The 15287-nt window shown below is 40.9% G+C and overlaps 1 pseudogene; it reads right to left on the bottom strand.

The window, feature by feature from the left end:
- Window positions 1-12016: 12016 nt before the first annotated feature.
- On the bottom strand, window positions 12017-13304 carry LOC139412295 (uncharacterized; annotated as a pseudogene).
- Between the last annotated feature and the right edge of the window lie 1983 nt (window positions 13305-15287).

The raw sequence follows: 15287 nt of genomic DNA, 5'->3' as shown, positions 1-15287 counted from the left end.
AGTAGTAGTGGTGGTGGTAGTAGTAGTAGTAGTAGTAGTAGTAGTAGTGGTGGTAGTAGTAGTAGTAGTAGTATAATTATATGCCTACCTGTTAGACTTATAATAGGTGTTATTATTATTTATTTTTATCAAATGCATTTATAAATAAACCCTAGTAGGGGTTTAGCTGTCACCGGAGAAGTCCTTTCATTTGGCTCGTCTTCAGCTTGACTTCATTATTGAAATGTGTAAAACAAAATCATCTTCTGTGACCTCGTGGATATTCGAGATAATTCGGTGTATCTCTTACGTGTAGGCTATATAAAGCTAATAATGATAGACAACTTTTATTTTATTGTTGTTTCGATTAACTTTTTCCTGCATATATGCCTATCCATAGGCCCTAAAGTTATCCGTTCATCTTGTTTATCTGAAGTCTGTGCATCTTTAGTATGGATTGTTGGCTTGAAATAGTAATAATAATAATTTAACGTAGGCTGTGTCAAATAATTGCATCAATCATAATTCAAAATAGTTTGCAAATGCGTTATATAATTTAAGAGCTCAGAAAACAAACCACTAAATAGCCTATGCCTATAAGACGCTCACGTAAAAGTTAAACCATCACTAAAATATATTTACAGCGCACAAATTATATCTTGAATAAAAGTATTATCTTTATGTAAATATCTCAAATCAAATTTAAAAAATGACACTCAATTTTCTCTGTAACTTATTGTATAAGTGAATCATAGTTTAAAAAAATAAAAAAAACGTGTCCACAAATCGCTCTTTATATGTTGGACCTTCTAGTCCAAAAATGATGCATTCTAACTTGAGTATTTAGAGCATATAATTAGGAATTACAATACAATTATTACTAATGTTCTGTGGTTTACTTTAGAGCAACAGTACATGGCACCTTCCACAAAAATAAGTAGGCTAACTTTAACTAGTTATACTTTGAGTAAAATCCTTTTCACTCTAGGCCTACCCATAACATTAGTTACATGTTGAGTTTTGGTGACATTTACTAAATTAATTGTAATCGGAGTGTGCATTAATTTCAGGCTATTGTTGGCAGGCCCGTGGTCCAAGGTGTTGGATAGCCTCATTGAAGCACGCGCTGTCAGCTGGTGAGCGCTCGGGTCCCCTCCACACACTGTGATCAGTGTCCCTCAGGACTCTGGATAGAACACACTTTCTTAGTAAACCCGCCACGCACACGTCTGCTTGCTCGCAAAGTAGCCACACGCGAGCGAGCATGCTCTCTCTCGCTCTCTCTCTCTCACACACACACTTACCAAAATGAGTTATACTTACACTCTTTTACCCTCATTTTATGCAGTCACCTTCGGTTTAGACTAAACTAGAGTGCAGACTGTCAATGAATTTTGAACATTTTCATTTGAGCCATGCCTAATAGGATCATCTGTACATTTTCAGATTAGCCCACTCCTCCGTAGAAAAGGCGTGTTAAAAATGTTTCGAAATTATTTATGAAAGTGTCTGTTTGTACCTGCCGCTTCTGTTCCCTCCCCCTGGTTTTAACCAGTCACACCGCGTGCCCCTTAATCTCGATCAATGTGGAGAATAATAGGCAATATAATGCGGTGTTAAATTATTTAGCGTATTTATTCACACACCGTTATCTGATTATTAACAAAGCAGCCATCTGTACTTGCCTGACTCATGTGACCCGCTATAACTGGTAAACAAGTAAATTATCGGATTTGGCGTGGTGCTCAGGTCTATCATATAGCTAGCCAGTAGCCTACTGGGCTGCGTTCCGAACCTATCTATATTGAGTTTTATCCGATTTGTCACCGATGTGACCAAATGTGTTCTATTTCGTTGTTTTTATTTGTAAACACCACTCTTTAATGACATACCAATAAGTTGTCCAACTCTTATGTCTGGTTTTCACGAAATCACAGGAATAGCCGTGCTTATTTAATGGGGATGAACAACATTGATAACGTTGTTGGAAGTTAGTGTTTCCAACTCCAACATGGTCGATAAAGTTGCCTTTACCGTTACTCATTTTACAACATAATTGGGGCTATTTTAACTTACTTGGCACGATTCTTTTTGTTAATGCTATACAAACTTTAATTGATTCGGAGTCCAGACTGGCAATACAATTTCTTGGAAATCCTCATAAAAACACTGTAATTCAACGTTTTGATAATAATTATTATTGGAAGGGATATCCGCTCCAAACATTTCTGTGATGGGCGAAACTCTGATGATATCGCTACTATCTCCACTATGTGCTGTCATATCTATAACCTATCTCCACTCATTAGAACGCTACTGGTGCTATCATGTCGATTCTAAATAAACAATGGTCTCAAAAACAGCTGAGCGACAATACGGGTTGAGGTTTCACTCTTATTAAAAATGTAGATGTGGGCGTTATGAAAAATAAAAACAACCCCGCCATCCTTCTGCCGCAATGGTGGGGGCTATGAGAGAACCCGAGACCCAACACGCGTGCAAGTATCCTATGGCTTCATGTGCACCATCATGTTTCAAAAACATCTTTTCACTTTTTGTATGCAGTCACACTCTGTCTGGAGGTACATTAATGGTAATCAAATTGGTGGATTAATAGTGGTAGGCAAGTCAGTTAAGAACAAATTCTTATTTACAATGACGGCCTAGGAACAGTGGGTTTAACTGCCTTGTTCAGGGGCAGAACGACATATTTTTACCTTGTCAGTTCGGGGATTCAATCTTGCAACCTTTCGGTTACTAGTCCAACGCTCTAACCAATATAATTGTATCTGTCCATTATGAAAGAAAAAAAAGTTATACAAAATGAATATGTTTATAGCGATGAAAGGGAAGGCAAACTATATAGCCTATAGTCTAGTTCTAGGGAGTTTTTCTTAGCCACCGTGCTTCTACATCTGCATTTACTTGCTGTTTGTGGTTTTTTGGCTGGGTTTCTGTACAGCACTTTTGTGACATCGGCTAATGTAAAAAGGGCTTAAAAATAAAATTTGATTGATTGATTGTTGCCACTGACACAGATTGGTCTGTGCAATGTCATAATTAAAAAGGTCCTCAATTTTTCTTATCCCAATTTTAACATAGTTTCTCTCTCTCCAGCCTAATGTTCTTTGTGGTATTTTGTTGTTGTTGTAAGTTTCCAAAGAATACATATTGTATTTAGAATAAAAAGCACTTATATTGAATAATATTCTCTCTTGGACCATCAGCCGTGAGGGGTGATATCATGTACAACCATGCAAGCAATTATACTGTCCCATACCTTGTTGTATAATAAAACAAGAGGCCAAGCAAATGGCCAAAATATCATTCAAATGGATTCAGAAGCAAGTGCATTCCATGGTTTTCTAAAATGAAATGAGAGGTTGTTGAATTTTGTATGAGATATGGGGAGTTCAGCAGTCCAACAAGCCAGTACTCTCTGGGGACTCCAGAACAAAGGGTAGAACTGGGCCATACTCCCCATCTGCTGAGGGAGAGAGGAGAGCAAGGGGCATCAAAAAAAGAAGAGAAAGAGCGACAGAACACAGGATGAGTAGAAAGAGAGAGAGGGAGGGAGGGAGGGAGAGAGAGCAAAAGAGAGAGAGAGAGAGAGAAAGAGAGCGAGAGAGAAGGAGAGAGAGAGAGAGGGAGAGAGGGAGAGAGGGAGAGAGGGGTAGAGAGAGGGCAATAGAGGGAGAGAGAGAGAGAGAGGGCGAGAGAGGGAGAGAGAGAGGGGGGGAGAAAGAGCGAGGGAGAGCGAGGGAGGGAGAGAGAGCAAGAAAGAGAGAAAGAGAGAGAGAGAGGGCGAGAGATGGAGAGAGGGCGAGAGAGGGAGAGAGATAGAGAGGGGGAGCGAGAGAGAGAGAGAGAGAGAGAGAGAGAGAGGGAGAGAGAGAGAGAGAGAGGGAGAGAGAGAGAGAGAGAGAGGGGGCGAGAGAGGGAGAGAGATAGAGAGGGGGAGCGAGAGAGGGAGAGAGAGAGAGAGAGAGAGAGAGAGAGGGAGAGAGAGAGAGGGAGAGAGAGAGAGAGGAGGAGGGAAAGGAAAAAGCTACAATAACAATATGTAGAGGGACAAGGTCCATGTCATTAAAGGAGCTATTTAAATAATAAGTCATGATATTATTCTTTCAGTCACTTTGCAATGTTCATTAGAACTGATGCAAGGCTGTTTCATTGCAGCCTCAGGTGTCTATGGTCCTTGAATTATCCCTCACTCATGCCCTTATAATGCAGCTGGAGCGCAGAGAGCTCCTGTCACACTGCCAGCCCGGTCTAGCTCATCTGTAAGTGCTGCTATTGAAACATGAATGTCTGCAATGCTAAGCGTGGACTAGTGTGAAGTGCTTGTGTGGAGACATGCACACACCTGCAAGCGTAGCGAGATATGGAGAATGCTTTGTGTCCTTTTGTAAAAGATTGTTATCCAAGCAGAGAGGACAATATAATAGAAACGGTCACATGAGCCAATGAAGGCGTGAATAATGCATTGACTTCTGAAGAACACCAGGTCTTTGCAAACTCAGATCAATGCAAACTCCATGTTTCCCAAATATCTCAGGGCTGTACTTTGCAGGTGATTATTATTAGATCATGGAAATGTCTCTATGATTGTCTAAGATCTGCAACATATCAGGAGAGAGGTGATCAGAGGGTCTTAAAGCCAAGGCATTGTAGATTAAAAAATGGATGTAGCTATCACAGATTACCTCTTTAAATATATATATATATATATTTTTTGAAATGGGTGAGCTATTTTAATATATGTTTGTGAATGATGTCCTGTGGTTGCATTATAAAGTAGCCCAGGCCAAAGTCCCAAACACACTTCCTGTCGTTCCTGGATGCGGATGTCACTGATGTCCGTTTGTCTCTGTGCATGAGCATAAAATACAGTTGTGGGTGAACCAGGGTCTCTCAGGTTCTGTTCTTACTGGGGTTGTGTTTTTCTGTCCGCCACCTTCAAAGCAAATGTACACGGACTAACATGAGGCTTCTTGGGTAACCGTCCAATTCAGAAGCACACAATGGTGAGCCCAATTATCTCCATGCTCGATGCTCAATGAGCACGAGTTACATGTTTTGTGTGTGTGGATGTGTCTGTATGTTTGTATGTATGTGCGTGTGTGTGTGTGTGTGTGTGTGTGTGTGTGTATCTGATCCGTATTGGAAACAGCTCCACTGTATGGCTATTTAATGTTTTGACACATTATGACCTCCACAGGGGTTGGGTTACATCCAGCGTGCAGCTCCCCTTCAGCAATGTATGGAGTGCAGTTTGACTGCAGAGACGTGAAAGGGGAGCGCATTTGGAAGTGACTGTGCTAAAGGCCCTTTTCCAATCCCACAATTCTGAACATGACCGAGCACCTTCTCAGCAGGAAATGAATGGTCTGACCTGGGTGAGGACTTCGTGGTTGTGTTTTAAACAGGACAGCCTACGCACCCACCCACCCACCCACACACTTGACACCGAAGCCCAGCAATGTTCACCATGCCTAACATCTACTGGATAGCTGCCAAGTAGACCCATGTACAGTACATACATGCAAATCTGGGGAGTAACCACCTCACTGATAAAGACTATGTTGTTGACACATAGCTAGCTACTCTTCAGGAATCTCCACATCGCCATATCCATCCCAAAAGTCAGATTATCTGTCTGATAATGTTGAATGATGAGATAACATTCTTGTCCTTGAATCACATCAATGATGTAGCATAATCAGTCAAACATGATCTGAAAGTAGAATCGTATTGTTTTGAATGCGTCCTAACTGTGTGAAGCTCCCACCTTACAAAATTGCAATCGGAGCACAGAGATTGTTCACCGTACAAAAGTGTACAGCAGACGATGCAAAGAGAGAACGCAGTTGAATGACCCAGTAGTCAATATGTTGGAGAGTTCCTCTTTAAAGTCCCAAGAAGGACCTCCTGATTCCCTGGATACAATATCTACATTACCAATGATGAGGTTGAGAGCAGAGCAATGCCTGTCCCTCCCACTCACTGTAAAGACCCGCTCTGTATATTAAGGGCTCTGTCCTTCCCCATTGTACAGTGGCTGTACAGATAATATTTCATCAGGCCGCCCTGCTCTGGGGAGGGGTACTGTATATTGTAGGAGTTTTCTTGTGTTTGATTCCTCTCCCTTTCATGGCCGTTGAAAGTCCTTAGTCGATTTCCCAGGAGACCCCCACTCTCAGGTATCCTCAGGATGGAGCAGGCCGGAGTGGAGCAGGCTGGAGTGGGGAAGGCTAGAACAGACAAGGGTATCACTTTCAGCTCTGTGCACAGAGCACCATGCCCCCCCCCCCCCCCCCCGACCCTCCTCTTTCCGTCCTATTTCCAATTAGAGATACATGTCCTAGCCCTTTCACTTCTCTCTTCAAGATCTCCCATTCACCTCTAAAAAAAGGCCATCTCACAATAGGGGGGAGTTGGGGAAAGCGAGGCTAGACGTAGACGGAGGGTTTAGTCTCGACTCCCGAGTCACACGGGCACAGAGACACAGGCCACTGGCCAGTTGGGTAAATGCCCTGAAGTGTTGAATAACTGCCTCAACCAGAGTGTCACTGGCAGGGTGTTCGACTGCATTGTGTATGATATTGGAACTGAAGAGAGGTGCCACTTATCTGCGCCAACTAAGACAGAGCTGTCTACAAGGTCAAGGCTAAGACAGGTCATCCTGACCAGGGAAGCTAAGAGGTACCTTGAGGTCTTAAACAAGTGCAATACTGGTATGCTTACTAGAACAGTATAGAGTTGCATATAAATACAGAAGTTACTTTTACAGAACGACTCTTATACTACATGCCTCACTAGTCAGACACAAGATGTCAATAAGATAACAGCAGCTACACCAATCCACTTCTTCAAGGTATTAGATGAAGCATGGCCCGCAGGGATACAAAGAATGGACAACTAATCTAATTAGCTTTACTTAGTAAGAGTATTCTCAGGTTCCAGCTGTTTGCTCAACGGAGTTGACTTTGTCAACACCTCTTATCTATCTATTTCTCGCAGCCTGCAAGGTTTGTTGCTCTTTATCTTAGGTAATAATAAATAAATAAATAATAACAATAGATAGTTAGATAGTATGAAGAAACAATGTTGTAACTATATTTATATTTCATCAATGCTTAAATATTTCTGTGAGAGAATGTCATGTAGTTTATGGATGTGTATTTTTAATTTGGATTGAAAAGGTTGAATCTCATCAGTAACCAAGGATCATTTTCTATCCCTCCTTATATAAAAGGTTGAATCTCCTCAATAACCAAGGATCATTTTCTATCCCTCCTTATATAAAAGGTTGAATCTCATCAATAACCAATGATCATTTTCTATCCCTCCTTATATAAAAGGTTGAATCTCCTCAATAACCAAGGATCATTTTCTATCCCTCCTTATATAAAAGGTTGAATCTCATCAATAACCAATGATCATTTTCTATCCCTCCTTACATAAAAGGTTGAATCTCATCAATAACCAATGATCATTTTCTATCCCTCCTTATATAAAAGGTTGAATCTGATCATAAACCAAGGATCATTTTCTATCCCTCCTTATATAAAAGGTTGAATCTGATCAATAACCAATGATCATTTTCTATCCCTCCTTACATAAAAGGTTGAATCTCATCAATAACCAAGGATCATTTTCTATCCCTCCTTACATAAAAGGTTGAATCTCATCAATAACCAAGGATCATTTTCTATCCCTCCTTAATATAAAAGGTTGAATCTCCTCAATAACCAAGGATCATTTTCTATCCCTCCTTACATAAAAGGTTGAATCTCATCAATAACCAAGGATCATTTTCTATCCCTCCTTATATAAAAGGTTGAATCTCCTCAATAACCAAGGATCATTTTCTATCCCTCCTTATATAAAAGGTTGAATCTCATCAATAACCAATGATCATTTTCTATCCCTCCTTATATAAAAGGTTGAATCTGATCATAAACCAAGGATCATTTTCTATCCCTCCTTATATAAAAGGTTGAATCTCATCAATAACCAAGGATCATTTTCTATCCCTCCTTATATAAAAGGTTGAATCTGATCAATAACCAATGATCATTTTCCATCCCTCCTTATATAAAAGGTTGAATCTCTTCAATAACCAATAATAATTTTCTATCCCTCCTTATATAAAAGGTTGAATCTGATCATAAACCAAGGATCATTTTCTATCCCTCCTTATATAAAAGGTTGAATCTCATCAATAACCAATGATCATTTTCTATCCCTCCTTACATAAAAGGTTGAATCTCATCAATAACCAATGATCATTTTCTATCCCTCCTTATATAAATGGTTGAATCTCATCAATAACCAATGATCATGTTCTATCCCTCCTTATATAAAAGGTTGAATCTCATCAATAACCAATGATAATTTTCTATCCTCCTTATATAAAAGGTTGAATCTGATCAATAACCAATGATCATTTTCTATCCCTCCTTATATAAAAGGTTGAATCTCATCAATAACCAATGATCATTTTCCATCCCTCCTTATATAAAAGGTTGAATCTCTTCAATAACCAATAATAATTTTCTATCCCTCCTTATATAAAAGGTTGAATCTGATCATAAACCAAGGATCATTTTCTATCCCTCCTTATATAAAAGGTTGAATCTCATCAATAACCAATGATCATTTTCTATCCCTCCTTACATAAAAGGTTGAATCTCATCAATAACCAATGATCATTTTCTATCCCTCCTTATATAAAAGGTTGAATCTCATCAATAACCAATGATAATTTTCTATCCTCCTTATATAAAAGGTTGAATCTGATCAATAACCAATGATCATTTTCTATCCCTCCTTATATAAAAGGTTGAATCTCATCAATAACCAATGATCATTTTCTATCCCTCCTTATATAAAAGGTTGAATCTGAAAATAAATCAAGGATCATTTTTTATCCCTCCTTATATAAAAGGTTGAATCTGATCATAAATCAAGGATCATTTTCTATCCCTCCTTATATAAAAGGTTGAATCTCATCAATAACCAATGATCATTTTCTATCCCTCCTTATATAAAAGGTTGAATCTGATCATAAACAAAGAATAATTTTCTATCCCTCCTTATATTAAAGGTTGAATCTCCTCAATAACCAAGGATCATTTTCTATCCCTCCTTATATAAAAGGTTGAATCTCATCAATATCCAATGATCATTTTCTATCCCTCCTTATATAAAAGGTTGAATCTGATCATAAACCAAGGATCATTTTCTATCCCTCCTTACATATAAGGTTGAATCTGATCATAAACCAAGGATCATTTTCTATCCCTCCTTAAATAAAAGGTTGAATCTGATCATAAATCAATGATCATTTTCTATCCCTCCTTAGATATAAGGTTGAATCTCATCAATAACCAATGATCATTTTCTATCCCTCCTTATATAAAAGGTTGAATCTGATCATAAATCAATGATCATTTTCTATCCCTCCTTATATAAATGTCACGCCCTGACCTTAGAGCGTTTTATGTCTCTGTTTTGGTTTGGTCAGGGTGTGATTTGGGTGGGCATTCTATGTTCCTTTTTCTATGTTTTTGTATTTCTTTGTTTTGGCCAGGTTTGGTTCTTAATCAGGGACAGCTGTCTATCGTTGTCTCTGATTGGGAACCATACTTACAGTGCCTTGCGAAAGTATTCGGCCCCCTTGAACTTTGCAACCTTTTGCCACATTTCAGGCTTCAAATATAAAGATATAAAACTGTATTTTTTTGTGAAGAATCAACAACAAGTGGGACACAATCATGAAGTGGAACGACATTTATTGGATATTTCAAACTTTTTTAACAAATCAAAAACTGAAAAATTGGGCGTGCAAAATTATTCAGCCCCCTTAAGTTAATACTTTGTAGCGCCACCTTTTGCTGCGATTACAGCTGTAAGTCGCTTGGGGTATGTCTCTATCAGTTTTGCACATAGAGAGACTGACATTTTTTCCCATTCCTCCTTGCAAAACAGCTCGAGCTCAGTGAGGTTGGATGGAGAGCCTTTGTGAACAGCAGTTTTCAGTTCTTTCCACATATTCTCGATTGGATTCAGGTCTGGACTTTGACTTGGCCATTCTAACACCTGGATATGTTTATTTTTGAACCATTCCATTGTAGATTTTGCTTTATGTTTTGGATCATTGTCTTGTTGGAAGACAAATCTCCATCCCAGTCTCAGGTCTTTTGCAGACTCCATCAGGTTTTCTTCCAGAATGGTCCTGTATTTGGCTCCATCCATCTTCCCATCAATTTTAACCATCTTCCCTGTCCCTGCTGAAGAAAAGCAGGCGCAAACCATGATGCTGCCACCACCATGTTTGACAGTGGGGATGGTGTGTTCAGCTGTGTTGCTTTTACGCCAAACATAACGTTTTGCATTGTTGCCAAAAAGTTCAATTTTGGTTTCATCTGACCAGAGCACCTTCTTCCACATGTTTGGTGTGTCTCCCAGGTGGCTTGTGGCAAACTTTAAACAACACTTTTTATGGATATCTTTAAGAAATGGCTTTCTTCTTGCCGCTCTTCCATAAAGGCCAGATTTGTGCAATATACGACTGATTGTTGTCCTATGGACAGAGTCTCCCACCTCAGCTGTAGATCTCTGCAGTTCATCCAGAGTGATCATGGGCCTCTTGGCTGCATCTCTGATCAGTCTTCTCCTTGTATGAGCTGAAAGTTTAGAGGGACAGCCAGGTCTTGGTAGATTTGCAGTGGTCTGATACTCCTTCCATTTCAATATTATCGTTTGCACAGTGCTCCTTGGGATGTACTAAGCTTGGGAAATCTTTTTGTATCCAAATCCGGCTTTAAACTTCTTCACAACAGTATCTCGGACCTGCCTGGTGTGTTCCTTGTTCTTCATGATGCTCTCTGCGCTTTTAACGGACCTCTGAGACTATCACAGTGCAGGTGCATTTATACGGAGACTTGATTACACACAGGTGGATTGTATTTATCATCATTAGTCATTTAGGTCAACATTGGATCCTTCAGAGATCCTCACTGAACTTCTGGAGAGAGTTTGCTGCACTGAAAGTAAAGGGGCTGAATAATTTTGCACGCCCAATTTTTCAGTTTTTGATTTGTTAAAAACGTTTGAAATATCCAATAAATGTTGTGACACTTCATGATTGTGTCCCACTTGTTGTTGATTCTTCACAAAAAAATACAATTTTATATCTTTATGTTTGAAGCCTGAAATGTGGCAAAAGGTCGCAAAGTTCAAGGGGGCCGAATACTTTCGCAAGGCACTGTAGGTAGCTTTTTCCCACAGGGTTTTTGGTGGGTAGTTATTTTCTGTTTTGTGTTTCTGCACCTGACAGGACTGTTCCGGTTTTCGTTCATTCTCTTTGTTATTTTTGTTATTTAGTGTTCAGTTGAAATAAGAGTATGAACACTTACCACGCTGTGCTCTGGTCCTCACCTTCTTCAACAGACGGTTGGATCTGATCAATAACCAATGATCATTTTCCATCCCTCCTTATATGAACATATAAGACGAAACGTTGAGAGTGAGACAAATTTCAAAATGGTTCTTCAGGCATTCTTTGCTGGTTTGATGGAGATTCCTTGATAAAGAATCTACCTTTTTAACATGAGAAATGTAAAAGCTCAATGACTCTCCTGCTTGAAGTTCATTACGCTTCTTTATCTCCCCCATTCTCCCAGATTAGTGCCATGGTCCTCCTGTTTTCACATTATCGGGCTATTTCACCTCTTGCTTCCGTAGAGATCAGTACCGCCTCATCGCTCATGTCAATCAGTCATTCTCATTTTACGTTTAAATTTGAGTCATTTAGCAGACTCTTATCCAGAACGACTTACAAGTAGTGCATTCATCTTAAGATAGTTTGGTGAGACAACCACATATCACAGGCATAGTAAGTGCATTTTCCCTCAATAAAGTAGTTTTCAGCAAAGTCACTGCTAGTAGGAAAATGTACATTTATTTATTATTATTATTTATTTGTTTTTTAGTAGGTGGGGGGCAGTGGGGAGGGGCGCTGTGAGATTCATTTAAGATACTCTTTGAAGAGGTAAGGTTTCATCCATTTTTGGAAGATGGGCAGGGACTATACTGTCCTAACTTCAAGGGGAAGTTGGTTCCACCATTGGGGTGCCAGGACAGAGAAGAGTTTTGACTGGGCTGAGAGGAAGCTGACCCTTTGTAGGGGTGGGAGGGCCAAGAGACCAGAGGTGGCCAAATGAAGTGCTTGGGTTGGGGTGTAGGTTTTGAGCATAGCCAGAAGGTAGGGAGGGGTAGTTCCCTTTGCTGTTCCGTAGGCAAGTAACATTGTCTTATAGTGGGTGTGAGCGTGTAAGGGAGCATGCTGACATGGGAGAACTTGGGAAGGTTGAACACCAGTTGGGCTGCGGCGTTCTGGATAAGCTGCAGGGGTTTGATGGCACAAGCAGGGATTACCGCCAACAGAGAGTTGCAGTAGTCTAGACAGAAGATGACAAGAGCCTGCATTAGGAACTGCACCACTTCCTGTGTGAGGTACGTTCGTACTCTGCAGATGTTGTAAATCATGAACCTGCAGGACCGAGTCACTGCTTTGATGTTTGCAGAGAATGACAGGATGTTCTCCAAGGTCACGTCAAGGTTCTTTGCACTCTGGAAGGGGGACACTGTGGAATTGTCAACCGTGATGGAGAGGTCTTGGAGTAGGCAGCCCTTCCCTGGGAGGAAGATCAGCTCCGTCTTGTCGAGGTTGAGCTTGAGGTGATGGGCCGACATCCAAACTGAGATATCTGTCAGGCAAGCAGAGATGTGTGTTGCCAACTGGGTGTCAAAAGGGGGAAGGAGAAAAGTAGTTGAGTGTCATCCACATAGCAATGATAGAAGAGACCATGTGAGCATAAGACGGAGGTGAGTGACTTGGTGTATAGAGAGAAGAGGAGAGGGATTAGAATCGAGCCCTGGGGAACACCAGTAGTGAGAGTATGTGGTGCAGACACAGATCCTCTCCACGTCACCTGGTAGGAGCAGTCTGCCAGGTAGGATGCAATCCAAGAGTGTGCAGAGCCTGAGATGCCCAGCCCTGAGTGGGTGGAGAGGAGGATCTGATAGAGCCTGAGATGCCCAGGCCTGAGTGGGTGGAGAGGAGGATCTGATAGAGCCTGAGATGCCCAGGCCTGAGTGGGTGGAGAGGAGGATCTGATAGAGCCTGAGACGCCCAGCCCTGAGTGGCTGGAGAGGAGGATCTGATGGTTCAGGGTGTTGAAGGCAACGGATAGATCTCGGAGGAGGAAAACAGAGGAGATAAAGTCAGCTTTGGCTGAGCGGAGAGCCTCCATGACGCAGAGGAGAGCGGTCTCAGTTGTGTCTTGAAGCCTGACTGCTTAGGGTCAAGGAGATCTTTCTGAGAGAGATCATGAGAGTTGGTCATAGACAGCACGCTAAAGTGTTAAGGACATTAAATAAAAAAGGGATACTGGTCTGTAGGTTGACGTCAGGGAGGTCAAGTGTTGGTTTCTTGAGGAGGGGAGCGACTAGGGCCATTTTGAAGTCAGATGGGATGCAGCCAGTGGTCAGTGATGAGTTGATGAGGGAAGTGAGGAATGGGACAAGGTCTCCAGAGATGGTCTGGAGAAGGGAGGAGGGGGTGGGGTCTAGTGGGCAGGTTGTCAGGCGGCCGGACCTCACTAGTCACAGGATTTCATCTGGAGAGAGAGGTCAAATCGTAGGATAGTTTTTGCCAGAATGGGACCAGTGGACTCAATAAGCTGAGTAAATGAGGAGCTGATATTGTTGACCTTCTTTGACCTTCTTTGAGTAGAGGGAGGATGGAGGGTCGGGAAGGGAGGAGAGGAGAGGAGAGGAGAGGAGGGAGGGCGAGGCGGTGGAGGATTAAGGGGGAGGCTTAAGGTGTGAAAAAAGTTTTGACGAGGCAAAAGCTTGAAATTTAGAGTGATAGAAAGCGGCTTTAGTAGCTGATAGTAGTGATGTGCGGGTTGACTCATAACCTGTGGGGGTGTTAGGATCAATCTTGTGGATGAAGGGCGGGTGGGTGGCGGGTTGAATAAAGAGAAAACAATACCTTAATAAATCCATGAATGTATTATTCTTGTGCAATTTATAAGCTACATTGAGTTTTTTTAAAATTATTATTTGAGGCTGTTGCATTAGTATGTAAGCCTAAGCTTTGGGGCCTAATTGTACACACGCCAAATAGCCTACACACCAATCGTCAAATGATTTTGGGAACAGGCCGAAAAAGTAAAAAGGAAAAAGGACTACGTCTGAGTTTAATTCAATAAGAGAAAAGCTGTGAAATGGAGAGTTGAAAATAAAGAGAAGGGAAGGCCAGAAAAGTAATGTTTGGGAAAGATTTGATTCATTGGTAAAAGAGGATAGCAGTGCCGGCTATGTTATATGTAATGATTGTGAGGCGTTATACAAATTCGACAGTCACGAGCCGGGGATTTCAAGTAGGCCTATAATAGCAGGTCAAGGAAACTGTAGTTCAGATGGGTTAATGGTCACTGACTGTAGGTCTATAACCTCTCACATAGCTTTAATAGCCTGAATATTAACTCCTGTAGAATTAAGCATTTCTTACAGTAAAATCATACAGCAAATGAAGGCAAAATTTTGACTCTGGAACAGGAGTGGAGAAATATGATTTATTTATTTCAGTGTCTTGAGAGAATGCGAATGTGAAGTTAGATACCGTCTGTAGAGGTGTTATCTTTATCAGCATCATAAAAGCTGATAGTATTTCAACCACATAAAATATGCATTCAAGTTGAACTGAAATCTTATCAGAAACATGTGGGTCGTTTTCACAGCTTTCTATTTCCTTACAACCGGTCAAACTGATGTCATTTGGACATTTTGCACAGAAAATCTTTCCCTTTTATATTTTTATACAATGCCTTTTCTCCCCAGTCCCTAAACATCTTTGCTCCGCTTAAGAAGCAGAGATTACGGTGAAAACCTTACCGATGTCAACAAGATTGAAGCATTCATCCTATTGATTTATGACATTATTCTGGTAAGCAAGGGTTACAGTTGACTGGGGCAGCTCTAGCGGGTCAGAAATTTCACAAACTGACTTTTAGAAAGGATGTTGTGGTCTACAGTGTCAAAAGCAGAACTGAGATCTAGGAGGAGGATGATTCTAGGAGATCCAGAACCAGCAGCTATCAGTAGGTTGGTGGTAACTTTAACCAGAGCTGTTTTGGTGCTGTGCAAGGGCCCAGTAATAGGACTAGGGCCTATGGGACAGAGAGGTCAAGGTCACCCTCTATTAACCAGAAATTACAACACCAATTGCC

The sequence above is a fragment of the Oncorhynchus clarkii genome, chromosome 6 (genome assembly GCF_045791955.1).
Source record: "Oncorhynchus clarkii lewisi isolate Uvic-CL-2024 chromosome 6, UVic_Ocla_1.0, whole genome shotgun sequence".
Taxonomy (NCBI): Eukaryota; Metazoa; Chordata; class Actinopteri; order Salmoniformes; family Salmonidae; genus Oncorhynchus; species Oncorhynchus clarkii.
This window is presented reverse-complemented; position numbering and strand designations above follow the sequence as displayed.